Source organism: Elephas maximus, chromosome 17 (genome assembly GCF_024166365.1).
Source record: "Elephas maximus indicus isolate mEleMax1 chromosome 17, mEleMax1 primary haplotype, whole genome shotgun sequence".
Lineage (NCBI taxonomy): Eukaryota > Metazoa > Chordata > Mammalia > Proboscidea > Elephantidae > Elephas > Elephas maximus.
Genome location: NC_064835.1, coordinates 34,014,498 through 34,041,969, shown reverse-complemented (window position 1 = coordinate 34,041,969; position 27,472 = coordinate 34,014,498). Strand labels below are relative to the sequence as shown.

General features: G+C 41.9%; 1 protein-coding gene across 1 annotated transcript in view; it reads left to right on the top strand.

Annotated features, from left to right (window-relative positions):
- Positions 1-846: 846 nt before the first annotated feature.
- The window catches only part of PRDM10 (PR/SET domain 10), a 113,484-nt gene continuing 86,858 nt past the window's right edge, over positions 847-27,472 (top strand). The window contains exon 1 of the mRNA XM_049856638.1: positions 847-974. The gene's annotated coding sequence lies outside the window, so the exon portion shown is untranslated. The remainder of the gene's footprint in view (positions 975-27,472) is intronic.

Genomic DNA, 27,472 nt, shown 5'->3' with positions numbered 1-27,472 from the left:
CAGTCTGGCAGGGGAAACGGAAGGGATGTTTCTGTGTGTAAAGGAAGCGACGGGAAACCGAGCGCAGGCAGGGTACTGGGTATTGACTCGGATGGACGTGAAGTGCCAGGAGCCCAGGAGCAACGCCTGGCTCGCGGCAGGCCCAGCCGGCACAGGCACTGGTACATGGGAAGGTGTGTCCCGGCAGCCTCGCCCGCTGCACTGCTGGGTAGTGCACGCATTTCGGGTAGCTCGGCGCCCCCAGGCAGGCCCACCGCACTGCAAACACTGCTGCGGGCGGAGGACGCGCCAAGTCCGAGCAGGTCGATGGGATCGCACCCGTCCCGCCACGTTCCCTGCGCCTGCGACCCCAGTGCATAGAAAAGAACCTCACCCACTTCTCAGCTCCCTGCAAGGCTGGTTCTGACCCCCAACCACAAGCCCACCCTCGCTACCTTCGGGCTCGCTGGCGCGGGGAGATGTTTTCCCACCTCTACACCTTTACGGCGTCCAGGCCCTTAGAGGGTCCTGACCCGAGTCTGGAGAGCCGCGCTTTCTGATTGGCTTAGAGCACAAACGCAGGCGGGCGCCATCTGAGACCTGCTCTTTGATTGGGTCTTAAATAAAGAGCAGAGTACGAAATAAAGAGGCCTTCTGTCATTGGGCTATTATGTGAAGCTCCCTTTGGCTTCTCTGCCGACTGAATAAGCGTCTCGGGATCTTCGTCATGACTCTTAAATCTAGGCCTGTCATTTCGCACTAGCGTTACTAGTCTGTAGGCATGGCACGGGGTTTGCAGAGTTCAGCCAATCACGTAACGTCTAGGTCTGGTTGCCAGGCAGATTATGCTAATAAAGCCCCGCCTTCTATGCTGCTCCCACTCTGCGGCGGGAAGAACCACCTGGAGGTGGCGGGGGGGGGGTTGATTTCCATCACCCCTAGGGAGAGAGGACCAGGGACCCGCTGATCTTCCAGCTCCCCTCACCCAACGTCGTGTAAGTACCTAAAGGATTAAGGGGACAGAATAAGCCAGGGTCCAGCGTACCCCATCGACTGGGAGGGTGTTTCGTCTTTGCTTAGTCCCACCCAAAATGGCGGCCAGCTCTTTCCGCGTTTCTGAGCCCGGCCGGGGCCAACCGACCGCGGACCCGGGTGGGGGGGAATTGATGGTGGTGGTGGGGGAGAGAAATCCCGGCGGCACCGCCCGATGGTACAGTCCAGCCGGAGCTGGGACAAGGCACCTCACTGGGGTGGGGGGTCAAACCATCTGCGCCTTCCAAGGGGACAGGGGCACAAAGCCCTAGCGCAGCCCCTCCTGGCGCTGCGTTCAGCAATGGCTTCGGCGCCTCCATGCTCCTGCCTTCCCCGTACCCAACCTCCTCCTGCGACCACCGAGCGGCTCGCTCGCTCGCTCGCTCCCCCGACCGCGCGCACCTCTCCTCCCCTGCCCGCATTGGTTGGGCCGGGACCGCCGTTGGGCGCCCTGCGCGCTCTGCCGCGGCGGTTGGGCGGGCGCTCGGGGTGCTGCGGGCCCTGGTCCCGCCGGCTCTGGTCCCGCCGGCCCGGCCTGCGGCAGCGGCCTCGCGCCAGGAGGGCGGCGCGGGCGTGGCGGCCGCCCCGGGCCTGGGGCCGGCATGGTGGCGGGCCCTGTTAGGTGGGCGCCCCGCTTTGTCCTCGCCTGGCCGCGCCTCCCCCACCTGCCCGATTGCTAGTCCCTCCCCGTTCTTTATTGACCAATTGGCCTCGCGGTGGCTCGGGCAAGCCCTGAGCAAGGGTTGTGGGAAGTGGTGCGTTTGGGGTTTGCCTTGGTAAACACTGTGTCCCGGGTTTGGACAGGGCGGAGGACGGGGGGTGGTGGTGATATCGGGAGGCTGTGCCTGTGCCAACCTGTGCACGGTGTAGAGCGCACAGCTGAAGGCCCGGAGGTGAAGGGCAGGTCGCTCGCAGCCCATCCTCAACTTTGATGAAACATTGTTTGGTCCACTGTGAGGTGTTAAGTCCTCTACTAAATCAAACTGAATACTCACTGCCCTGGAGGCACATGAGCACGCCGCAGGTGAACTTTGCACGCCTTTAAACTTGCTTGGTGGATTTTCATCGGTTAGTTGGAATTCAGTTAGCTGGACCAATAGATTTTTATTCAGTGTCTGTGTACACATCAGCACACGAAGTGGGGTGGTTCTGAATGTGTGCTGAGTCCCTAATTCTGTTCTTTATTCCTATTCAAATCTTGCCTGTCTCCACCTGGAAAGTTATGTCCTTTAAAAATGGTAGTTAACCTTCATTAAAAACAATCACTTAGAACTGTTTTGTGGCTTCTTTTCCTGTTCTGTTCCTTCTTGTTATCATCCCACATTTGTTGTAAGCCGTTTGAAGACAGGAAGGGTATTATACTGTACTTTTTTGTACTTTCCTGCCTAACCCCCTCCAGCACCACAATTATTTATACATTCATCAGCCATGCTTATTTATTACTTTAAAATTGAGAAAATAAATTAAAAAAAATTAGGATTTCTTGGGGGCTAAGCAGTGTCTAAAGCAGCGCTTATTCAATCTGGCGTGTTTAGAAAGCAACTTTATTAGGTGTTTTTACGTTTTTTTTATTTTGGACGAAGTCACCTAGTGACTCCTCTCATTTTTGCTTGGTGCATTCGCTCTTTGCCATGCCATGTTATTTGTTTCATTAGGGTGCTTAACGGATTTCTGTGTTTCCAAAGAAGCCATTTTTAGTGTTTTTAACCCTTTGTAGCATGGTTCATCATATATCAACGTGTGTATTGTACATGGAAACCCTGGAGGCGTAGTGGTTAAGTGCTACGGCTGCTAACCAAAGGGTTGGCAGTTCAGATCCGCCAGGCGCTCCTTGGAAACTCTACGGGGCAGTTTTACTCTGTCCTATAGGGTCGCTATGAGTCGGAATCGACTCGATGGCACTGGGTTTGGTTTTTTTGTTTTGATATTGTACATCTGAATGTAACTGAGTTGTATTGTGGATAAGATTCCTGTTCTCAAGGGCCCTGAAATGCTTTTTACATAGAAATTATGGTAGCATACCAATGCAGTACAATTCTCAATAGATTGGCACTGCCTCAGTTTCCACTTGCCTAAGTTTATTGGTTCCCCCCCCCCCCGGTTTTAAAAATGATGCGTTATCATTGTAGAAAACATAGAAGCAGTATCTAAAGTAAAAATCACCTAAAGTACAATTATCTAAATAATTCCTGCTGATATTTTGGTATGTTTCACGTTTTTTTCTGTGTGTGTTTGTGTCTCCTGGGTGACGCAAACGGTTTGCTGTCATCTACTAACCTAAAGATTGTGGTTCAAACTCATCCAGCAGCACCGCAGAAGAAAGGCCTGGAGATCTGCTTCCGTAAAGATCACAGCCAAGAAAACCCAATGGAGAAGTTGTACTCTGTAACACATGGGGTTGCCATGAGTTGGGGGTGGACTTGATGACAATGGGTTTAGTTTTTGGTTTATGTATAAAACATTTTTTTAAATAGAAAAAAAATTTTTTTTGGTGAAAATATTGTACAAAACATTTTTACATACTTGGCATCATAATGTGGAAACCCTGGTGGTGTAGTGGTTAAGTGCTACTGCTGCTAATCAAAAGGTCAGCAGCTCAAAACCACCAGGTGCTCCTTGGAAGCTCTATGGGGCAGTTCTACTCTGTCCTGTAGGGTCGCTGTGAGTCGGAATCGACTCGACGGCAACGGGTTTCATTTTTTTTTTTAATCTGGTTTTGTATGTATATGTGTACCTGTGGACTTCACTGATCATTTGCCGCTCCCAGTGGTTTCTCCCATTATCTCAAGGACACATCATGAAATCCTCTGAATTAAAATAACTTTAATATTTTAATTCATTTTACTTTTAAAAAGCATAACCTAATTAATGGAGATAAGGTTCTGAATTGGTCAAAGTGTTGAGAACTACTGAGCATGGTTTTTGGTTTCCTTAATAATTTTATATTTTACACATGGATAAATACTTGGTAACTGGAAAATTTCATTTGGTAAAAATGATAAACTTTAATATCCTGTCATTGCAATGTTTGAATTGTTTAGTCACAGTTTGTTTTAAGTTTGAAAGTGGATGTATTTTGATCTATTACCACTAAAATATCACCCTCCCCCCCCACAAAAAAGTATAGACCCCCACCGTGTCTAGCAATTTGTATGTTTTTCACCCGCAGCATCTATTGGTTACTTTTTAAATTTATCATAGGTACTTTCTTAGATTAGTGAACAAGAATTTGGTATCTAGGAAGTCAGTGAGTTAAGAAGAGGGAAATGTTAAAAAAAAAAAAATGTTGGCTACAATCAAATCTTTTCAGAATGGTCCCAGCTTGAATTCTTCTCGGGGTAGGATGGAGAAACTTTATTATTTTGGTCATTCTTCTGGTTGGCACTGTTGACTCCTTCCTCTCCTTTACTCTGGAATCAAACCATTTACTTGGTTTCCTTGGACTACTGCTACAGTGTATCTAGCCTCTATCTTTTTTATTCTCACTGCTACAGCCCTATTTCAAGACTTGTCTGGAACAGTCTGAACTGGAGCCTCTCCAGTTTATTTCCTACAGCCCCTTCTTTGACATGGATACCGCACTATTAGTCCTAAAACATTATTTCAGTTCCCTCTCCAGAATTCTTCAGTGGCTTCCCATTGCCCATACATGTGTAGATTTAAAATTTGTTCAAGTTGCGGAAGGCACCAGGAAGTTCTTTTTTGATAACTTTGAAATCGTCAGTTTAGGGAACTGAGGGGTGAGGAAATAGGGAGGAGGGAAGTTAGAGATAATCAATCCCAAATCACAGGGAAAACAAGTCTAACTAAAATGTGAAAATAATCATTATAAAATCGATACTGCACAATAATTTAAGAACTGAAACGTATAGATTGCTAACAGTTACTATTGTTTGTCATTCCTTTCTTAGTTGAACTCATTTATTTCAAACACTAGATATTGGAGCTAAATACTACCTTTCTTAGCCTATGCCTGTCACTTTCACCCTCTGACTCAGATGTTGGAATCTACAACCTTGAGCTCTGCCTCTTCCCTGCGATGATCTTTAGAAGAGCAGTCCCTTATATCTGCACTGTCCAGTATGGTAGCCATTAGCCACATGTGGCTGCTGAGCTCTTGATATGTGGCTAATGCTGAAAGTGTAAGATACACATTAGATTTTGAGATTAAGTATAAAAAAGAACGTAAAATACCTCAATTTAAAAAATATTGCCTGTATATTGAAATGATAGTAGATACACACCTGCTTCTTATCGACTATCTCGTTATCTGACATTTTGCACTTACCATGAGAGTAAAAAAATCTATTGTCTATTTTGTGCATTAACAGTGTATGTCTGGCAGTAACAAATGCTCTGGCTGTGATGGTGAAGGTTATGTGTCACCTTGACTCAGCCATGATTCTCAGTGGTTTGGCAGTTATGTAGTGATGTAATTTGTCATTTATGTAATGATGTAATTTGGCAGTATGTAACAGTAGAGTCATCCTTCATTTTGTGATCTGATGTGATTATCCTCCATTTTCACATAATGCCAATTTTTGCATAATGACCTGGTTTTTGGAACCTAACCATGTTGATAAGTAAGGAATGGGTGTACTGGGTTAAATAAAATACAATATTACATTTAATTTGTATGTTTCTACTTTTTAAAACTGTGGCTACTAGAAATTTAATATTACATAAATGGCTTGTATTTGTGGCTTGCATGATATGTCTGTTGAATACCCCTGCCTTAGACTTAGTCTGATAAGGGTAGGGTTGGTAAGACATAATATAATGTATTATCTTTTGGTTTCTATATACCAAACTATACTTGATATATAGTTGTATAGTTTCAACTAATAGATACTTGTAATGTGTAGATGTGTCTGATTTTTCTAGTGCTGAGGATAGCTCTCACAAAAGCACTATTATTCTTTTGAAGAATAGACTTAATCTGAAAACCACTTCCAGATAATTGACTGTTATTGAATTAATATATTCAATTAATCATTTAAACCTAAATAATAAAATGACATCTGTGAGCACGTAGAAGTTGAGCTAAGCATAATCAGCTGAATTTCCCCAAGCTAGATCTGCTACTTATTAATTTTTAAATAATTTACCATTTTTCAAAGATTAAGAAATATTTCTATGAGAAACTTGAAACTAAGAAAAGAAGCTCACAATTTTATTTTTTCTCCAATGATTTAGGTAAGGGCCACAATAGTTTGACTCTAAGGGTGGAACACTTTGGATTAACTCATGGGACAACTATCCTTTTAAACACAGTTGGAGCATCACAGCCTACAGATAAAATCCACGTTCTTTTTACTTCTGTATTTGAAAACTTTGACAGCTTTGCCATAACCTACCTTTGTAGATGCATTTCCTTTTACTGCTCTGTGTGGTTTGAGAAATGGTATAGCATTTAATGCCATGGACTCTGGGGTCAAAGGAGCCTACTAGATTCATAGCTCAACTGCTTACTAACTGTGATCTTGGGCAAGTTGCTTAACTTCCGTAAGCCTTATCTTCCTTATCAAATCATTTAATTAGTCTTAATTATTAATAAACCAAAACCAAACCCATTGCTGTCAAGTCGATTCTGATTCAGTGACCCTATGAGGACAGCTATAGTAATTTAGACAGTGTGATATTGGCACTGGGACAGACTAATAGATCAGAGCAACACGTCAGAAGCAGCTTCACACGTATTCAGGCACTTGGTTTATGGCATAGGCGCCATGGCAGAGCAACAGGAAGGGAGGGACTTTCTATTAAATACTGCTGGGCTAATTGGCCATCCATATAGAAAAAAAGTTTAATCGGCCCCCTGCCTCACATCGTACACAAAATCATTTTCAGGTGGATTAAAACCTAAATGTGAAAGGCAAAACAATAAGGCTTTTCGAAGTTAATGTAAGAGAATGTATTTATGACCCTATTATAGAGAAGGTTTTTTTAGACAAGACACTACATGCACTAATAGAATAATGGACAAAAGTCTTGCATAGGCACTTCAGAAAAAGAGGACCCCAAAAGGCTAATAAACCATCAAAAGGTGTTCAACTTTGTTAATAAAAACCAAACCAAATCCATTGCCATCAAGTCAATTCTGACTCACAGTGACCCTATAGGACAGAGTAGAACTGCCACATAGGGTTTCCAAGGACTGCTTGGTGGATTTGAACTGCCAACCTTTTGGTTAGCAGCCTGAGCTCTTAACCACTGTGCCACCAGGGCTCCATGCACACTCTAAAACCCAGCAATTCCACTGCGAGAGAAATGCCTGCCCATGAGACGAAAAATATTTGGTGTAATTTATTTTCACAATACAAATTGATTCAATTAATGTTTCCTTGGTGCTATGTTCTGTTTGGAGCCCTGGTGGCACAGTGGCTAACAGATTGGGTGCTAATCAAAAAGGTCAGCAGTTAGAATCCACAAATCCACAAGCTGCTCCTTGGAAACCCTAATGGGGCAGTTCTTCTCTGCTGTATAGGGTCGCTGTGAAGTGGAATAGACTCAGTGGCCAACAGGTTTGTTTTTTTTGGTTTATGTTATGTTTTCAGCACACAGGTAGTTTTTTTTTTTTGACTAACAGTGATTATATGTTATTTATACTTTTCTATTTGCTGAGTATTTTTAATAAAATCTTCCATCCTATCTCTTCTTCAGTTCCTAAAAGCAACGATGGTCACATAATAGCATTTAACAAATATCATTGTAGTTTTTTAATTATTATTTGAATTTTTACAGTGGGTACTTCACTGTGGCTTTTTTGTTACCTCAACTCTCTATTATTTGCTCAGTTAAGGCTGTTTGTGGGTTTGGTAAATTACAGCCTCCTCTGTTTCCCTTAAGGTTAAATCTAGCCTAGTGATTGCATCACCTGATGTGAGACCAAGGCGACAGAAGCAGGTCCAAACCATGCTTGGATTTTGGCAGCTTTGCCTAGGATGCAGAGAAGGGAAAGAACATTTAAGCTCTGCAGTAAAAGAGATCTGGGTTTAAATTTCATGTATCAGCTTTACAGCCTTGGACAAATATTAATTCTTGGTTGTTGTGAGAATTAATTGAGACCGTAAAGGCCATCTCACAATGCCTGGACTGTGGTAGGTGCTCAGTAAATGGCAATAAAAACCCATTGCCGTAGCTGTAATTATTACTGTCCCATTAGTTTTTTAGTTAAGAAACATTGAATTTCTGTAGGGTGCATTGTCAATCAGATGGACTATGATGATGCTGATATTTAAAATAAAGAGCTGCACCTGTTAAGTGATCCTAATTTTGTGGTCTCATTTAGCTCCTTTACTGGATTTGCAAATGAATCCAACATGTTTTAGGCTGCACCTGAGTGGAATGGTCCCTTTAAGCATTTGCAAGGGGCAGGGATGGCTGAGATTCTAAACAGCTACCTGATGCTAATGTTTTGTCTCACCATGTGAAAGAAAATGCTAATCACGTAGTTTTAAAATTCTAGCAATTTTAAGTTGAATTCTACGTATCTTCTAGTGGAGAGAGTTGAGAAGTTAAAGAAAACCCAAATGCCTGTGGTTAGGAGGCATTTATTCTCAAATCAGTTGTTTAATAATGAAAATGTATTAACTTGTCTTTTAATTGAAAATAAGATTTTGGGGGATAAAATGCCTTTGTGACCTAATACTTAGCCTGTTGTGATCATAATTTAAATAATTGTCAATGTTTGTAATGTGCTCTGTGTACTGTGCTGTAACAGACCTTATCCCACTTTGTCTCAACAGTGAGCCTGTGCGTTAGCAAATGCAGCTGGTCTTAGTCCTGTTGTCAAGATAAAGAAATTTTACTTGCCTTCAAAGTCAGTATTTTCCTACTACTCTGTACCAAGAAAACACTTGAAGAAATACCCTGGCTAGTAGAAGATAACTCTAATCACTAGACCAGTGACTGCTGGGCTATCTATGGGAGTTTTACTAAGATGGAGGAGGTTGAAATTCAGTAGATTACGAGTATTAATTATAAGCTAATAAGACAGGGTTTTCATGAGGGCAGTAGCTGCCTCAATAACGTTTAACATTTCATCTCTCTGGGCTCACAAGCTTGTTAAGCACATCCTTATTTTTGGCCACTCTGTGTTTCACATTTAACTTTGCAAACAAGAGCCTGGGGGACAGGAATAAGAATTTGAAAAGAAGCGATAGCCGAGGCCCACGTTAACCTGCTCAGGGGGTCGGAGCGGAGAATTGAATATAAAAGGAATCACTTCAAACCAATACCAATTTGCTTTTAAGTCCTGGGTCAGCCTCGTATTTCTGTCCGTTTGAACAAAACATTGCATTTTTCAGGAGTTGATTTCTTTTTTTGAGGTAGAATGAACAGGTGGTTTCACGTTTTGTTTGTATTATACCTAGAGTGTTAAATTATAAAAATTTTGCTCTAGAATAATTGTCCTTCAAGCAATTTTAATAGTTACTGTCTTTTTTTCCCCAGTAAACGATTTTAAAGAACTTGAATTTATTTAGGAAATAGCTTACTATTTAAAATTATGGCTCTTTATGTTACCCAGTATTTGTGATCGTTGAGTCACAGTTACCAATCAGAACCAACTGTGAGGACGGCTTTCAGGGCTTCAGAATACCACCTGAAAGTGTCCTACTTAGTTACTGCAATTGCTAAACTCAACAAAGGAGCTTTAGACGAGTAGGCCAGATAGCTTCAGGTGCACAGGTGTACCAGCGCCTCAGATTGTAGCTCCCCTGCCATTTGTCTTGCAAATAAATGCTACTGTTCATAAAGGGAGCTGGAGAGACCGTGCTTGGATCTATGTTAAATCCGTTATATATAGTCAGAAAACAAGGATGTGTGCTCAATATTCTTTGATGACTCACTACAGCAATCTTTCAGATTCCTGTTCCCCTCCATCTCCCCTGATTGACTGAATCATCTCCAGGGCTTCCACCCTAGAATCTGTGTTTTCACCCTTCGCCCTCGATAATTCTAATAAAACCAGTTCATGAACTTTGGGGACTGGAGGCCAATGAATGAAGTTTAAATCCCCGAACTTTCACCTGAGGTCTTTTATAGACCCCAGTGCCAGAGGCTTTTCTCTCAGTTACAGGTCCCTGCACCTGCCGTCTGTCCTCTTGGGTCTGAACTTAATCTGGTTTCACCAGAAATGCTGTCACATTCGCTCCATAGCATAATATGGCCCAACTACCAAATACCACTTTCCCCTGTTACCCCCCTGGAATTCATTTCTCTTAAGGTTCTTTCTGTTTATGCCAAATGGCTGCCTAGAGTTTGCATCAATTTAAAGTCCCATATCCACTCTTTGTTTTTTCATAGCTTTACCTACCATACAGTTCACTCATTTAACACGCACAATTTAATGAATTTTAGTATATTCACAAAGTTGTGCAATGATCACCTCAGGCAATTTTAGATCATTTTTATTACCCCAGAGAGAAACCCAGCACCTTTTAGCTGTCACCCTCCAAACCCCCACCCCCTTCCCAGCTCCTGGCAACCATTAATCTACTTTCTGTCTCTAAAGATTTGCCTATTCTGGGTATTTCGTATAAATAGAGTCATACAGTATGTGGTCCTTTGTGACTGGCTTCTTTCACTTAGCATCGTGCTTTCAAGGTCCACCCGCGTTGTAGCGTGTATCCGTACTTACTTTTTTTTTGGTGAATAACATTCCATTGTGCAGATATACCACATTTTATTTATCCATTTATCAGTTGATGGACATTTGGGTTGTTTCCACGTTTTGGCTATTACGAATAATGCTGCTATGAACATTTGTGTACAGATTTCTGTGTGTACATACGTTTTCATTTCTTTTGGGTATATCCCTAGGAGTGGAATTGCTGGGTCACATGGTAATCTTTTGAGGACCTGCCAGACTTTTCCAAAGTGGCTGTACCATTTTATGTTTCAACCAGCTGTGTATGAAGGTTCCAATTTCTCCATGTCCTTGCCAACACTTGCTATTATTTGTCTTTTTGATTACAGCTGTCCTAATGGGCTTAAAGTGGTATTTCATTGTGGTTTTGATCTGCCTTTCCTTAGTGACTAATGATTTTGAATATCTTTTCATGTGCTTATTGGCCATTTGTGTATCTTCTTGGACAAATGTCTATTCGGATCTTTTGCCTGTTTTTTTAATTGAGTTGTTTTTTTATTACTGAGTTGTAAGAGTTCTTTACATATTCATTTTATATGTTGATACCACTTTAATTATGCATTGTACTCTGTGTCTCAGTTTTCTCAGCTGCAGTACTTACTACCTCAGGGTTGTTGAGAGATTAGATGAGATAGTACTTGTAAAGGCTGTGGAACAGTTTGTTCCTAGCCTGTGGTAAGTGTTCAGTATGTCGTATCATTTATCGGGGTTTACCATCTTGTTAATGAAATGCTTGTTTCTGACCCCTCTATTTCCGTAATTAACAGAAAGGTGAACAACCTGTGTGTTCAGACTGGACCATACGGAGTATTCATTCCCACTAGTGTGCAAGGTTTATATCGCTCCAGTGACTTGTTTTAGCAGTTCACCCTGCAGTGACTGGAAACAGGAGTCTTGTCTCAAACTAAAACAATCTTGAGCTCTGGCACCGGCGGGAGCGGCAGTGGCGAGGCAGCTGAGCTTGGGGAAGGCTCTCGGCCGCCACGTCCCGCAGGCACCAGTACGGGTCCTCCGCGCAGCCAAGATGCCAGGACGCGCAAAGGGAAGGCCTCTCGGCCGGGGCTGGTGAAGGAGGAGCCTCAGAGGGATCCGTGAGGTTGTCCACTAAACCTGCTCCTGCAAAAGTGGAAACGAAGCCAAAATAGGCAGCAGGAAAGCATAAACCTTCAGACAAAAAGTGCAAACAAAAGGGAAAAGGGGAGCAAAAGGAAAACACGCAGAAGTGGCCAACCAAGGAATTAACGATTTCCCTGCAGAAAATGGAGAAACTGCAGAGGAAGAGAGTCCAGCCTCTGATGGATAGGAGAGAAAGAAGTCAAGTCTGATCAGTGTTCGTCTACCGTGTCTTATCAGTCATCTCTGTCTTGCCCTCTTGTACAATCCAGAGGAGTATTTTTATCAGCTGTTTTGTAAATACAAGTTTTTTAGTACCGCTAGAAGTATTTTTGAGAAGAAGGATATACTACCTCATTCCATATTTTAAGTGTAAATGCTTTTTTTAAGAGGTGAAATCATTTGCTGGTTATTTTTTGATAAAACCAGAAAGTAGTGGATGTTGAACTGTGGGAGGCTTTGACCTTCTTGGGTGTCAACAGTCCATAGGTTGGGGGGGGTGGTTATATCCTATAATATGAAGCATAATTAATGGCAATTTGGGGTGGCAGTCATGCATTTATATGTCTTGAATATTACTTCTGTGTTGTTTTCCAGTAGAATTGTTTCCTAAAGAAAACAGCTTCCTGGTCATGGCTCTCTCTGTCAGTACCGTGCGCTTTGTAACGTCCTTGGTCGTGGTGATCCAGTTTTCCCAGCAACTTTGTTATGTGCTGAGAAAGGCCGAACATTGGAGTGTGTAGTGTGTGTGACATTAAACTGTGAATTAGTGGGACTTATGATGTAACAGCTTATCGACAATGGAAGATAATTGGTACTTGATATCCTCTTAAGGAAAATTTGCCTCCAAATTCAAAGCTGGAATTTAGAAAAGAATTATAACTACACATGGGTTTTTAGATTTTTGGTATGTACATTAAGAATTGCGTACAGATTGTTCATAATGTCTGTACTGATTCTTAAAACAACCCATAAAATACCAATTATGAAAGAAAAAAAACTAAAATTCATGTCAGTTGGCAAGCATAGCCTGTGTGCAGTAGGAAAATATGTTTAGGACAAACTAAAATACTGAGTTCGCTGGAGAGGACGGGAATGGAATGCTGTAATGGGGCGTGGTCGTCACCATGGCAGGCTACTTGAAGGTCATTTTTTTTTTAAATAATTTTTATTGCGCTTTAAGTGAAAGTTTACAAATCAGGTCAGTCTCTCACACAAAAACTTATATACACCTTGCTACATACTCCCAATTACTCTCCCCTTAATGAGACAGCTCGCTCTCTCCCTCCACTCTCTCTTTTCGTGTGTGTCCATTTCGCCAGCTTCTAGCCCCTCTACCCTCTCATCTCCCCTTCAGGCAGGAGATGCCAACATAGTATCAAGTGTCCATCTGATCCAAGAATCTCCCTCCTCACCAGCATCCCTCTTCAACCCATTGTCCAGTCCAATCCCTGTCTGAAGAATTGGCTTCGGAAATGGTTCCTGTCCTGGGCCAACAGAAGGTCTGGGGACCATGACCACTGGGGTCCTTCTAGTCTCAGTCATACCATTAAGTCTGATCTTATGAGAATTTGGGGTCTGCACCCCACGGCTATCCTGCTCCCTCAGGCGTTCTCTGTTATGTTCCCTGTCAGGGCAGTCATCAGTTGTGGCTGGTCACCATCTAGTTCTTCTGGTCTCAGGATGATGTCGTCTCTGGTTCATGTGGCCCTTTCTTTCTCTTGGGCTCATAATTGCCTTGTGTCCTTGGTGGTCCTCATTCTCCTTTGATCCAGGTGGGTTGAGACCAATTGATGCACCTTAGGTGGCTGCTTGCTAGCGTTTAAGACCGCAGATGCCACTCTTCAAAGTGGGATGCAGAATGTTTTCTTAATAGATTTTATTATGCCAATTGACTTAGATGTCCCCTGAAAGCATGGTTTAAAGGTTGTTTTAAGGTACCAGATATTACCTAAGTACTCACCACAGGCCCATCACAGGAGGAAATACTGTCTACGTGTGGTTTCTACCAGTTGTCATCACCCCGGAACCTCTGCCTGTCCTCTTAGCTAATGACAGAAGTACATTCTGGTCCCAGGCCAGCCCACCACGGACTTTCTCATGTCAACTTGAGGCTACTTTTTTACCCTTGTGAGCTTGACTCCTCTGTGTCAGTGGGGATGACAACATCTGGGCTAATCTTACAGTGTTGTTATGGGAACAGCACAAGTTGTAGATAGGAAAGCATTTCGTATACTATAAAGTACAGCTGTATACCAAGGTATATACCTTGGGTTATAAGAATTGGACTTTTCAAAAACTTTTTTTAACACCTTGTTTGACATATAAGGTATTCTTTGCATTTACAAGGACTGATTTTCATTTTTTTGTGCCTTGGGAGCAGCTGCAGCTGAGCTCCAGGCATCTTTGCAGTTTTATAGTTGGTGTGAATTCAAGTGTCCTCAGAATATTCTGATTTGCTAATTTACAGTATTACCACAAAATCAAAACTAAGCCTGTTGCCACTGAGCCAGTTTCAACTCAACAACTCTGTAGGACATAGTAGAACTGCCCCATGGTGTTTCTCAGGCTGTAAATCTTTATGGAAGCGAACTGCACAGCTGGTGGGTTCCAACCACTGGTCTTTCGGTTAGTAGTCGAGCACTTTAACCACTGTGCCACCATATGCATAATTTACTTTTTTTCATAGTATTTTTTTCTTTCAGTTCATTGAAGGGTTCAGTTATAAACATTCATATCTTAGTTTTTAACTAAACGTTTATAAAACTTAGTTTTTAACCGTGGAAACAGTACATGTGCCATTATTTTGAATGGTTGTACATTTTTTATTTATGAGAATTCATCCTAAGAGGGTTTTGTTAAGGAACGAATTTTCCTCTGAAGGCAGGAGAAGACTGTACTGTAAGTTCATTCTAGAAGCTGTTGTTGATAGCTGCCAGTGACTGGCTCGGCCCCAGGTGCTAAGGATGACCACGAAGCAGTCAGGTAAGGTTCTCTGGGAGTCCAGCAGAGGGGTATCAGACAATGCACAAATACGTAAAGAGCTCAATTGATGATCAGTGCTTTGCTGAGCATAAAGGAGAGTAACGTAAGAGCCAGTGATCAGGAAGGCCTGCTGAGGAGGTGACATTGACCCTGAGAGCTGAAGAATGAGAAGGAGGTAGGCATTCAAACTTTGAGGAGCAGTTCTGCTCTGTACACAGGGGTCACCGTGAGTCGGAACTGACTCTACGGCAGCTGGGTTTTTTCTGCCATTCAAAAATGTTGGTGAAAAGCATTCCAGGCAGAGAAGACAGGTATTGCATAAGTCCTAAAGTCTAGACTCTAGCTAAAAAAGAGAAGGAGGCCCAGAGAGAGCCCTGGCAATTTAACCTTTTGAGGCCAAGCCCAAGAAGCAGTCCAGGAAACAGCCAGGGTGAGAGGACAACCAACAAAGGGCGGTGTTAAGAAATCAGGAGAAGAAAGAGTTTTGAGGAGGTTGTGAATGTTGTGGAGAGGTTGAGTAGGATGAGAACAGTGGAGTGACTGCTGGATTTGGTGGTGAATGTAAGCATACAGCCTTAGGAGAGTGGCAGGTATTGAAGCTTGTTGGGGATGGGTGAAGGAGGGAGTGTGGAGGTAGACTAAACAGCTGTTTTAGTTTTGTGTATGACATAGGGTGGTAGGTGGTCAGGAAAGTGGGTTCAAGGGAAATTTTTGTTTAATGGAAACTTCAAATTGAAATATACATCTAGAGAACTACACACTTTTCTTTTAATAAAGATAGGAGGTACTAGCGCATACTTGTTTGCTGATGTGAAGGTCCCTATAGAGAGAGATGAAGCCCTTGAGAGAACATGGAGCAGTTGGTCTTTGATCAAATTGGGGACGTTTCTTCCCTTGTCATAGGGAGGGAGGCAGAGAGTGGATAAGGAGGGGTGAGGGGAATTTGAGGAAATATCTGCCTGGTTGGCTTTGTATTCTCAATGGAATGTGAGTCAGGATATCAACATCTGTGGGTCAGGGTGGTGAAGCAGAAGCCTGAGGAGAAAGGAGAAGACCAGGAACATCCTTTTTGGAGAGAAGAACCTGAGTATAATACAAAAGTATAATAGGCTTGGTAGTCAGTGTTACATGCTCATTTGAGATCTGTGACCCTGAATTTAAAGGAGGACTGGCCAATACTTACATAAGATTTTCTCCAGCAGTGGTTATGACATGGCATAGGTGGCAGTAAGAAAGTGTATAAGAGGGTGATTGATTATAAGATGGACTTCAGAATCTCAGCCAATAAAGGCATGTATGTTGTTTGACTCTTGTAGCTGCCTGGAGTAGGGTGTGTCCTTCTTATAGTTTAGTATAGTGCTGTACTCAGTAAGTGGGAAGGAATGTGTCTTCATTTGTACCCTTTCAATTTGGTTGTCTCTTCCTGAACCCCCCTCTCCTGTCTACACTCAGCTAACTCTTAGAAGATTAGGATTAATTTATTGAAATAATTATAATTTAATGTCTTTTCAAAATGAAAATAGGTTTTGTATTTTAAAATGACACTATTAAAAAGTATTCAGAAAATATCAAAAGCTATAAAGAAGTAAAGTAAAAATTATTCAAATTCAATTTTTTAGAGATCACCATGGTTAACATTTTGGTGAGTACCGTATTCCCAAAGACATTTTTTTTTTAGGATCATCTCCATATTTTATTTGTCTTAATTGAACTTTAGATGAAGATTTATAGAACGAACTAGTTTCTCATCAAACAGTCAGTACACATGTTGTTGTGTGACATTGGTTAACACTCTCCCTTCTCTACCCAGGGTTCCTGTACCCTCCTGCCTTCCAGTCCCTGCCCCTTTAGGGGCTGGTGCACCCCTTTAGTCTTGTTTTTTTGCATGGGCCTGTTCAATCTTTGGCTGAAGGGTGAGTCTCAGGAGTGACCTCGTTACTGACCGGGTAGGGTGTCCAGGGGCTATACTCTCAAGGTTTCTTCAGTCTGTGCCTAGGACATTTCTTGATGTATGAATATATAGTTGTCTTTCCACATTTATCTGTAACTTAAGTCTTTTTTTATTAGGGTATTCTTGGTAAAAGAAAAGGTCTATCAGTAGGGGAATATATAAGTAAACTATTGGCACATCCATTAGCTGTTAAAAACAATGAGGTAAATCTCTATGAACCAATCTGAAAAGATGCCCACAGTATATTAGCTTAAAAAAAATAAGCCATGTAACCATATATAAAGTATGATTCGATTTGTGCCTAAGCATATGTGTGTGTTAAAAGAGCTTGTTTTGTGTGCTAGGTTTGTATGTCATAGAGCTGTGTCTAGAAGGACACACACTAAAACTCAACAGTAGGTAGGTGCATCTGGAAAGTGGGGCAGGCTAGCAGAGGGTAGCTTTGATTTCTTTTATAGTAATGTACTTTTATCATTTTAAATTTTACTTATTATTTTAATAATTATTATCCAAATAGTTCTATACTGTCAGAATTTTAAAGGTTTATTTGAGAAGTAATCCATGCTCACTATAAAATATAAATCCATCTTTCAGGCTTGTAGCCCAAAAGATTATGAGAGAAAGCCCGGTTCTTCCTGTTTCTGGAGCGCTCAACAGCTTAGTCGTGTACAAAGTGTGATTGATAATCTGTGGAGGTCTATTTCATAATAATTAAGTAAATGGATTTAATTTCTGTTGTGCCAACAGTTTTTAAGACAGTACTTGTAGAAAGTGATGCATGTGAAAGAATATTTAATATATATAATTTCAAAATTAGCAGAATTACATTTTAATAACAACACAGTGTTGTTAGGTCTTATATTCTAAGGCTTTCCCATTGCTTTGTGTTCTATGATAAAGAAGTGATATATTTAGTGATTCTGGTTATATCTTGATTACATTATGTCAAATATGCCATATGACAGTGTTTTTGTTACTGGGGTTACCCATTACCGGGTTTCCACAAGTTCTCAAATTTTTGAGCAACGCAGTAGTAAGGTAAATGGAGTAAAGTTTTTCATGGTCTCACTCCTTTGGGATTGCCCTCAGTTTTCTATCAAGGCAGCCAGGTCTTGAGGGACCAGGTCCTAGAGAAGGGACAGTTAGTGAAACGAGCCCAGCTCTGCGCCTGCTTTTCTCCTTAGAGCGTTTGCTGGTTCTAGGGGTAGGAAAAGAGGCTGCCAAGTGGCCAGGGAGGTGCTGAGAGGCAGAGAAGCCAGCAGAGCTTTAGGAAATCTCATGGGTCTGGGGGGATTAAAAAAAAAAAAAAAAAACTAGTTCATGGCTGCTAAGGCAGCCAGCATGGAAGGGGCCAAGATCCTGGAGACAAGGAAGGTACAGAGAAGAGAACCTGACAACCAGCCCTGGTTTCCGCTCAAGGCATTTGCTGACCCAGCTCTGTGCTGGTCCAGAGGCCAAGAAATCAAGCAACAAAGCCACTGAAAAGCAGAGTGGAGTTTGTCATCTTATGCTGCTGGGGAGATAGAAATTATATAGTTCAGGCCTCATAAAGGAGGAGGGTCCCTAGGAAACAACCCAGAATCTCAGCAGCAACCCCTGGAAGGTCAGACATAGGAGGAGACCCAGTCTTCCAGAGACTGCACACCAGCCTGGAGTCAGCTTGGCTGGACTGAGCTGCTCTGCCCTGCAGGCTGCGTGGGACAGGGCGCCATGACTCCTCTAGGGGCTGGGGGTGTTCTGCTTCTTGATCCAGATGCATTTGCTTAATGAACGTCTATGTTACTATCACCAGTGACCGTGGAGGGCGGCTCTTCCTCTGCTGCTTTGAGATTCGCACCTAAAATCTTGTGAGAGTAAAACAGAGGACTCTCTGGTTGTTTCTCTTTGAAATTGCCTTCGCATTTTACCAACCAAAAAGGAAAAGGCAAACATCAGGGTTTATAATTCTTTAGAACTGATACGGAGTGCTGGTTCCTTTTGAACTCCCAAGGACAATCAGCAGCCCCAGACCCCCCAGCCTCGGTTTTTCTTTCTTTAAGTGAATGAGCAATGTTCCTTTGAAGGGCCTGGTAGGGGGTTCTAATGCATTGCCAACAAGGTATCAAATGGAATGGGAAGACCAGTCTATTTTTTGGTGCATAAAAATTTTTTTATCTGAACTAGGAGAAAAAAAGTCCTCATTTTGTGAGTTGACGTGAAGATTTGCTTGCATGTCTTATTTGAAGCGTAAAGGGGTGCTGGTTGATTGAGACCCCTGGTTAATTGCCGCTGAAGCCCTTTGTGCACAAGAAGCTAGGTGGAGTCCTTGCGTGGTGTGAAGATTTCTGCACTGGAAATGGTGGGATGAAGTGACAAATAAATGGAGAGGGACAAGAAGGCGGAAATGACCATTTCAGACCTGCCCAGCGCGCTCATCTCCCCAGCCTGCTTTTGTCCCCCGTGTTGCCTAATCTGCTTGTTTTTTAAAAAACCTAGTTCAGTTCATTTCTGGTTTTCGGGTTACGCATTAGCTTCCTTGATGTTGGCCAGAAACGCATTGGGAAAATTTCTTTAGGGTACTTTTTAGATTGTAACAAATCCAGCCTCATCATTTTAAAAGGGCAACTGACTCTTAAATTGGTCAGCTTCTGATGGCTCACTTATCGAGCTTCTGAAGGTTTTTACTGGTACCCCCTCTGTGCCCCCCCACATAAAATTTTATTATCTGGCAGAGTTTATCTGCTATCTTGAACGTTTCATTGCAAACAATGTGAGTGGCCTTTGTGAAAGTACCTGGAGGACCCCATTTTTATCACTTTTCATTCTTTACTTTCACCCTTACGTGCCTCTGCTTACACAGAAATATTCCAAACCCATAATGACGTAATTAAAAAAAAAATTTGTGTTTGGAACCTTGTCAAAGGTTTATCCAGTGTTTTTGTTGAAAGCCTTTAGGAAAGCCTGGTTTCCCTGCTTATTTGCTTTCTCAGGAACGCTTGGTTCCTTACGCATATTTTCGCTAACTCAAATTGTGGCTGTTTTTTGTTTGTATTTTACTTCCTAGTGAATTAAAGAGACTTTCTTTTAGTCACATTACACCACCCTCACTCCTGGGTTTCCAGTAGGTCTTGGGGTGGGGTCAGAGTGGAACAGTAAAATGGACGCTGTGTCCTGACAACAGAGGGTCCTGGGGCAGACCGGGCCTGCGAATGTAGGAGTTCCTTAGTCCCCGGAAGCAGTTTCCTCCTCTGTGACCTGTAGAGCAGCACTGCCTTAGCTGTCCTACAGGGCTGAGGGGACGCGCAAATGAACAGTTAGCTATCTGTGAAGACATGTGGAAAACCTCGACAGGCAACGTTGGCCAGCGTTGTTACCTCTAACTGTTCACTTCCATTTTTTTTTCTCAGCAGTGCTAATAATTTGTTGTTATTCTTTCTAAACTTGAGAAAGTTATGCGTTGGAATATTTGGGCTTCCCCTTCTCAGCAAAAGGGAAAATTTGTGCTGACATTTGTATAATTTTGTGATTTGTCCTTTAAAAAAAAAAAACTTTTTTTTTTTATTTCCACTGCTAGTTCCTGTTCACCACTTAGAACTAACTCTGGTGTTTTTTTCTTTTGAGTTTTAAAACTACTTGTTTCATCCAGAAACCAGTTAAATGTAAAATCTTTACTTGTCATTTCAAGCAGTGAACATCATAGAAGTCCTTTATTTTTATTATATATGGTCTAATTTTGTCACTGTCGAATTTTAATGTCATACCTCTTAGACACGTGGTCTTCACCAGCTGCTCAGAGTAGAACACTCATTTATTATTCTGTACTACTACAGGCATCCTGAGTTGTGAGGGTTGTTGTTGGCATTAAATTAGTTAAAGGAATTGAAAAGTGTTCATTGTTAGACCAGTGTCTACCGTATAAGACAAACAAACAAACAAAAAAACCACCCAAACCCATTACCGAAGAGTTGATTCCGACTCATAGCAACCCTACAGGACAGAGTAGAACTGCCCCATAGGGTTTCCGAGGAGCACCTGGTAGATTTGAACTGCTGACCTTTTGGTTAGCAGCCAGAGCTCTTAACCACTGCGCCATGAGGGCTCCAGCATGTGGTAAGTGCTCACTAAGTGTTCGCTACCCTGGCCTGGTTGGCCCTGCCTGTACACAGTGTGTTCCCCTCTGCCTTACCCAAGGTACAGGGCCAGAATGAGAAGGGCTTTGTTTGATTGTAGGTTCTAGTGCTGCAAGTGGGATGAGAAGAGTTTAAACACCGTGTAAAAAGTGTGGCTTGACAACAGAGAACCTCTAAGGGAGCAGGAGAGCAGTGGGATGCAGACCTCAAATTCTTGTAAAAAGATCAGACTTAATGGTCTAACTGAGACAAGTAGGGCCCCGGAGGTCATGGTCCCCAGACTTTCTGTTAGCCCAAGACAGGAACCATTCCCAAAGCCAACCCTTTATGGGATAGAAAATGATATTGGTGAGGAGTCAGCTTCTTGGATCAAGTAGACACATGAGACTATGTGGGCAGCTCCTGTCTAGAGGGGAGATGAGAGGGCAGAGGGGGTCAGAACTTGGCTGAATGGACATGAAAATAGAGAGTGGAGGGAAGGAGTGTGGTGTCTCATTAGGGTGAGAGCAACTAGGAGTATATAGGAAGGTGTATATAAATTTTTGTGTGAGAGACTGACTTGATTTGTAAACTTTCACTTAAAGCACAATTAAAAAAAAAAAAAAAGTGTGGTGTGAGACCTGAGTTGAATCAGGTCAGGAGCCAGAGATCTAAAATATAAATCCAGAACCAGATAATTTATGATTTAAATTGGAAGTGGGGAAAAGAGCAGTTGAAATAGGTCTACAGGGCGGGAAAGAATTCTTAAGTGAACTGGACAAAGGACTTCTTTTGTAACCCTCAAACCACCAAAGGGGGAAGACCTCCACCAGAGAGAGGGAAGTCTTAAAGGGCCTTATGTGGGTGAGGTACCACGTCAGACCAGACATCACCATCTCTTCCTAGGACTCTACTTCTTCTTGTCCCTAAGACGTGGAGAGAACAGAAGAGTTTTGACACAACATTGGCAGTAACTGCAGTCACTGCTCCTTCTTACTCACCTGCTTTGCCAGGTGCTTTATATTATAGTCACTCTGTAGTCACTCTCGGAGGGGTACCTGGAGGCAGCTGCTTTGCCCTGAGCTGGGTGTGACTGCAGTGGCCACAGGAAGAGAGCAGGGCCAATTTGCTGGGAAGAGAAAGGACTAGTGGAGGACAGAGCTGCTCCTGGGTAGCCATGGGCCTACTCGTGATGGGGATGGGACAGGGACCATGAAGCTCCATCTCCATCATGGGGAGCAGTCTGTGAGTACCTCTGGGGCCGCCTGAGGAGTTCCGAAGACCAGCGTTCTGGGTACTTGGTCTGGGTCCCATCTGTTCTCAAAAGGTCCCTGTTTCTTGTGCAGTCAGGGAATGGTGGGAGCATGAGAGGTGCCCCCGCCCCCTGCCGCCACCTCTGACTACCCCACAGTCCAGCTTGTTTTACCTGAGGTTATCTCTTATGGGAATTACCTTCTAGATCATTCCACTTTCACTTCTAACTCTTACCTAGTACCAGAGAACAATGTGATTTATTTTTTCTCTTTTACTCTACTTCTCCCATCTTTCCCCCTGCCTTATTCTGCCTGTCTAGTTCTTTCTTAGTCTTTTCCCCACTTCTTCCTTTTATTCCTCTTGTCCTCCTGCCCCGTATCCTCCTAACTTCATTGTTTTCCTGAAACTTTCTTCTTCCCTCCCTCCATGCCTTCCCTCTTTTTCTTTCTCTTCCCTTTCACAGTCCCTTCTCTCTCTTCTCTAGTTAAGTTTCTACTTGCTCTACCAGATTTGGTTTGTGACTCAGAAGTGACCCTAATCGTTATTTCTTTCATGTAACAAACATAAAGGGCCTACCATATCCTAGACCCTGTTCTAAGCACTTTGCAAATATGAACTCACTTAATCCTCTTTACAGCTCTATGGAATCGATACGATTATTGTCTCCACCTGTGAATGGTAAACCTGAGTCTGAGTGAGGTGCAGTAACTTGTGTGAGGTCAACCGTTAGTGAGGAGTGGAGCCAGGATTGGAATCCAGAGTCCCTGCCCTGACTACCCTGAGTGCAGTGGGATACTAGGGCATCCACGCCACAGGGAAGGAGTGTTATATTTCAGTGTCAGAGTAAACACAAAAAGTGCTTGCCCCACCAAGTTTTAAAATTTTTAGTAATACAGTATCCAGAAGTCTCATCTTCATATTTTCACAAGTGTTATCACCTACGTTTTCAAATCTTATTCTATTTAAAAATCTGTTTTTCTCCAAGTACCAGCATTAAAAAAAATAATTTCATTTAATATTAATTGTAGAGCCAAAAAGTACTTTGTTGATGAGTTTATTTTGTAAAGAAGTAACTGAGTTCTAGAAATACATTTAGGTTTTGTTTCTAGCTTTGTTTAATCACCGACATTGTAACAGATCGTTCCCTAAAATTTTATTTCAATTAAATTATGAATAAATAAGCTTTTTATTTTTTATTACTTTCAGAATTAGACATAGTATATAACATAACTCTTAAGGGAACATACGAAGTGTCATTAATCAATTTAAAATCAGCACTTGGAGTTTAAGGCACACTAAAAAAAAAAAAAAATTTTTTTTAAGACCAGGTTGCTCTCTCTGCTGTACCCATCCTGGCTGGGAAGGTTTTAGCCTGTGCCACCTACCTCATTGGTTTCCTCACTCATTGCCATTTTGGTCTGTCGATTTGAACATTGTCATACAGCAGTTGCCATTCCTTGCTTGATCTTTGCAGGCTGCCTAGTTTGGGTCTTCATATGGTGCTAATTTTCCCATTTATTACTCTGTACCACATTTTTCTTTGATACATGGTTTTTATTCTGAGATTTTCAAATATCACAAGATTTAGCTCTAAAATTTTCAAAGCAGGTATTTTGTAATGAGTTAATTTGTATCTAGAAGGACTTTTGTCTCAGACACACACACACACACACACACACACACACACACAATGAGAAAAAGAAAAGAAAGACCGTAAAGGAAAGTAACAAAACTTTTTTTTTTCCTGTTTGTCTTAAAAGAGAAAGCTTTTTAAAAGTTTTTAATTAAAGAAAAATTAAAAAAAAAAAGAAAAGTTTGTATCTTGTTTAGTGACTATCATTCAAACCTTGTACAAGTTTTATATCCAGGTCTCTGCCCTCTCAAATCTTTTAAGTAGGAGGTTACCCATTTTCCTACCCTGCTGTCTGCCTTTACTGTGCTGAGATTTTGTCATTTTTTTTCCTTGATATGAGCTACAGAGCGCAAGACTGTTTCTCTAACTAGGAAGTCAAGAACAGTAAGTTTAAAGAGATAGAACAAAGCTAAGATAAAAAGCTTTTAGGCAATGTAAAGAATGTCTTGTTAAAGACTCATTTAAATTCTTTCCACAATAAATCTAATGGTGGCAAAGTGGTATAGGGGTGAGGGGGCTGGAATCACCTGGACTCTCAGATTCTGATTTTTGCTGTCTCTACCTTGCTATGTGCCTGGAAGTGATTCATTTAATCTCACTGCTTCTTCTATAAATAGATGTTGCTCCCCACGAGCAGTTCTCAAACTATACCCCCTCAAAACATGAGTGTTCTAGAATGGGCCAAGATGTTTTTCCATTTTAATAAAATAAATAAAGGATTGTTGTTAGTTCCTTCCAGATGGCTCTGACACTTGACAGCCTGCCTAGTCCTGTACCATCTTCGTGATCATTGGTATGTTTGAGTCCATTGTTGTGGTTCTTGTGTCAATCCATCTCATTGAGGGTTTCCCTTGTTTTCTCACCCTCTACTTTACCAAGTGTGATGTCCTTTTCTAGTGATTGGTTTTCCTGATGATGTGTCCAAGGTAAGCTAGCTGAAGTCTCACCATTCTCGCTTCTAAGGAGCGTTCTGTTTGTATTTCTTCTAAGACTGATTTGTTGGTTTTTTTGACAGTCCACAGTATATTCAAAATTCTTCACCAACACCACAATTCAAATGCATCAATTCTTCTGTCTTCCTTTTTTCATTGTCCAGCTTTTGCATGCATGTGAGGCAATTGAAAAAACCATGGCTTGTGTTAGGCACCCTAGTCATCAAAATGATATCTTTGCTTTTGAAAACTTTAAAGAGGCCTTTTGCAGCAGATCTGCCTATACAATATATCATTTAATATTTTTTTTTTTTGTGTTAGGCACCCTAGTCATCAAAATGATATCTTTGCTTTTGAAAACTTTAAAGAGGCCTTTTGCAGCAGATCTGCCTATACAATATATCATTTAATAGGATTTTCTTGATTTTGAGATTTTTATCCCATGACATTTCATTAACACTTTGTTGCTATGGGTGACAGATGAACAAGTAGTAAAAAAGTTAGTGGAAAACTTGGGAGCACCTCACCCTGTTTAATTTAACAGTTTAAAAAAAATGGTAAAGTGTGATTAGATATAATTTTTATGTAACTTATATGATGGAATCATTTGAACTGGAATCATAACATAGGTCAAGTGTCCCTAGTTTATTGGATGAGAAGTAGCACAGATTAGTGCCTAACACATGGGCTCAGTAGCCAGATTGTCCAGGCTTGTATGGCAGCTCTTCCGTATACCAGCTGTGTTACCTTGGGCGTGCCACTTAACCTCACCCTTACTCATTTCCTCACCCAGAAGATGGAGATAATAACATAGCTCCTGATAGGTCATTCTGTGGGTTAAATGAATCAATACGTGTAAATTACTTAAAATATGCCTGGTGCATAGTGTCTTAGTCATCTAGTGCTGCTGTAACAGTGGATGGCTTTAACAAAGAGAAATTTATTTTCTCACAGTCTAATAGGCTACAAAGTCCAAATTCAGGGTGTCAGCTCCAGGGAAAGGCTTTCTTTCTCTTTTAGCTCTGAAGGAAGGTCCATCAATCTTCCCCTGGTCGAGGAGCTTCTCCGTGCAGGAACTTCAGGTCCAAAGGACGTGCTCTGCTCCCGGTGCTGCTTTCTTGGTGGTATGAGGTCCCCATGTCTCTCTGCTCGCTTCTCTCTTATGTATCTCAAAAGAGATTGGCTTAAGACACTATCTGATCTTGTAGATCTCAATATAACTGCCCCTAATCCATCTCATTACATCATAGTGGTAGGATTTACAACACATAGGGAAGTCACATCAGATGACAAGATGGTAGACAATCATACAATACCGGGTATCATAACATAGCTAAGTTGACAGGTATTTTGGGGGGACACAGTTTAATCCATGACACACAGTAAATGCTACACACAAGTTGTTGTTGTTAGGTGCCCTTGAGGTGATTCCAACTAATACCAACCCTGTGTTCAACAGAAAGAAACACTCCCTGATCCTGTGCCATCCCCACAATAGCTGCTATACTTGAGCCTATTACTGCAGCCTCTGTGTCAATGCATCTCATTAAGGATCTTTCTTGTTTTTGCTGACACTCAACTTTAACAAGCATGATGTCCTTCTCCAGGGACTGGTCCATCCTGAAAACATTTCCAAAGTACATCAGATAAAGTCTTGCCATCTTCGCTTCCAAGGAGCATTCTGGCTATGCTTCTTCCTAGACCGACTTGTTTGTGCTTCTGGCAGTTCATCGTATATTCAGTTTTTTTCGCCAGCACCATAATTCAAAGGCATCAATTCTTCTTTGGTCTTTCTTACTCATTGTCCAGCTTTCACATGCATATGAGGCGATTGAAAATACCATGGCTTGGGTCAGGCGCACCTTAGTCCTTAAAGTGACGTCTTTGCTTTTTAACACTTTGAAAGAGTGTCTTTTCAGCAGGTTTGCCCAATGTAGTATGTCGTTTGATTTCGTGACTGCTGCTTCCATGGGAGTTGATTGTGGATCAGTAAAATGAAATCCTTGACAACTGCAATATTATCTCCATTTATCACGATGTTGCTTACTGGTCCAGTTGTGAGGATTTTTGTTTTCTTTATGTTGAGGGTGTAATCCATACTGAAGGCTGTGGTCTTTGATCTTTATCAGTAAATGCTTCAAGTCCTCTTCTATTTCAGCAAGCAAGGTTGTATCATATACATACTGCAGGTTGTTAATGAGTCTTCCACCAATCCTGATGCCGTGACTTCATATAATCCAACTTCCTGGATTATTTGTTCAGCATACAGATTGAATAGGTATGGTGAAAGGATACAACCCTGAGGCACACTTTTTCTGATTTTAAACCAGTACCCCCTTGTTCTGTTCAATGACTGGATCTTGGTCTAAGTACAGGCTCTGCATGAGCACAATTATGTGTTCTGGAATTCCCATTCTTTACAATGTTATCCATTATTTGTTATGATCCACACAGTCAAATACCTTTGCATAGTCAATAAAACATAGGTTGGTATCTTTCTGGTATTCTCTGCTTTCAGCCAAGATCCCTCTAACATTAGCAATGATATCCCTTGTTCCATGTCCTCTTCTGAATCTGGCTTGAGTTTTTGGCAGTTCTCTGTCAATGTACTGCTGCAACCACTTTTGAATGATCTTCAGCAAAATTTTGCTTGTGTGTAATATTAATGATATTGTTCGATAATTTCTGCCTTCTGTTGGATCACCTTTCTTTGGAATGGGCACAAATATGGATCTCTTCCAGTTGGTTGTCCAGGTAGCTGTCTTCCAAATTTCTTGGCATAGACAAGTGAACACTTCCAGAGCTGCATGCGTTTGTTGAATACCTCAACTGGTATTGTGTCAATTCCTGGAG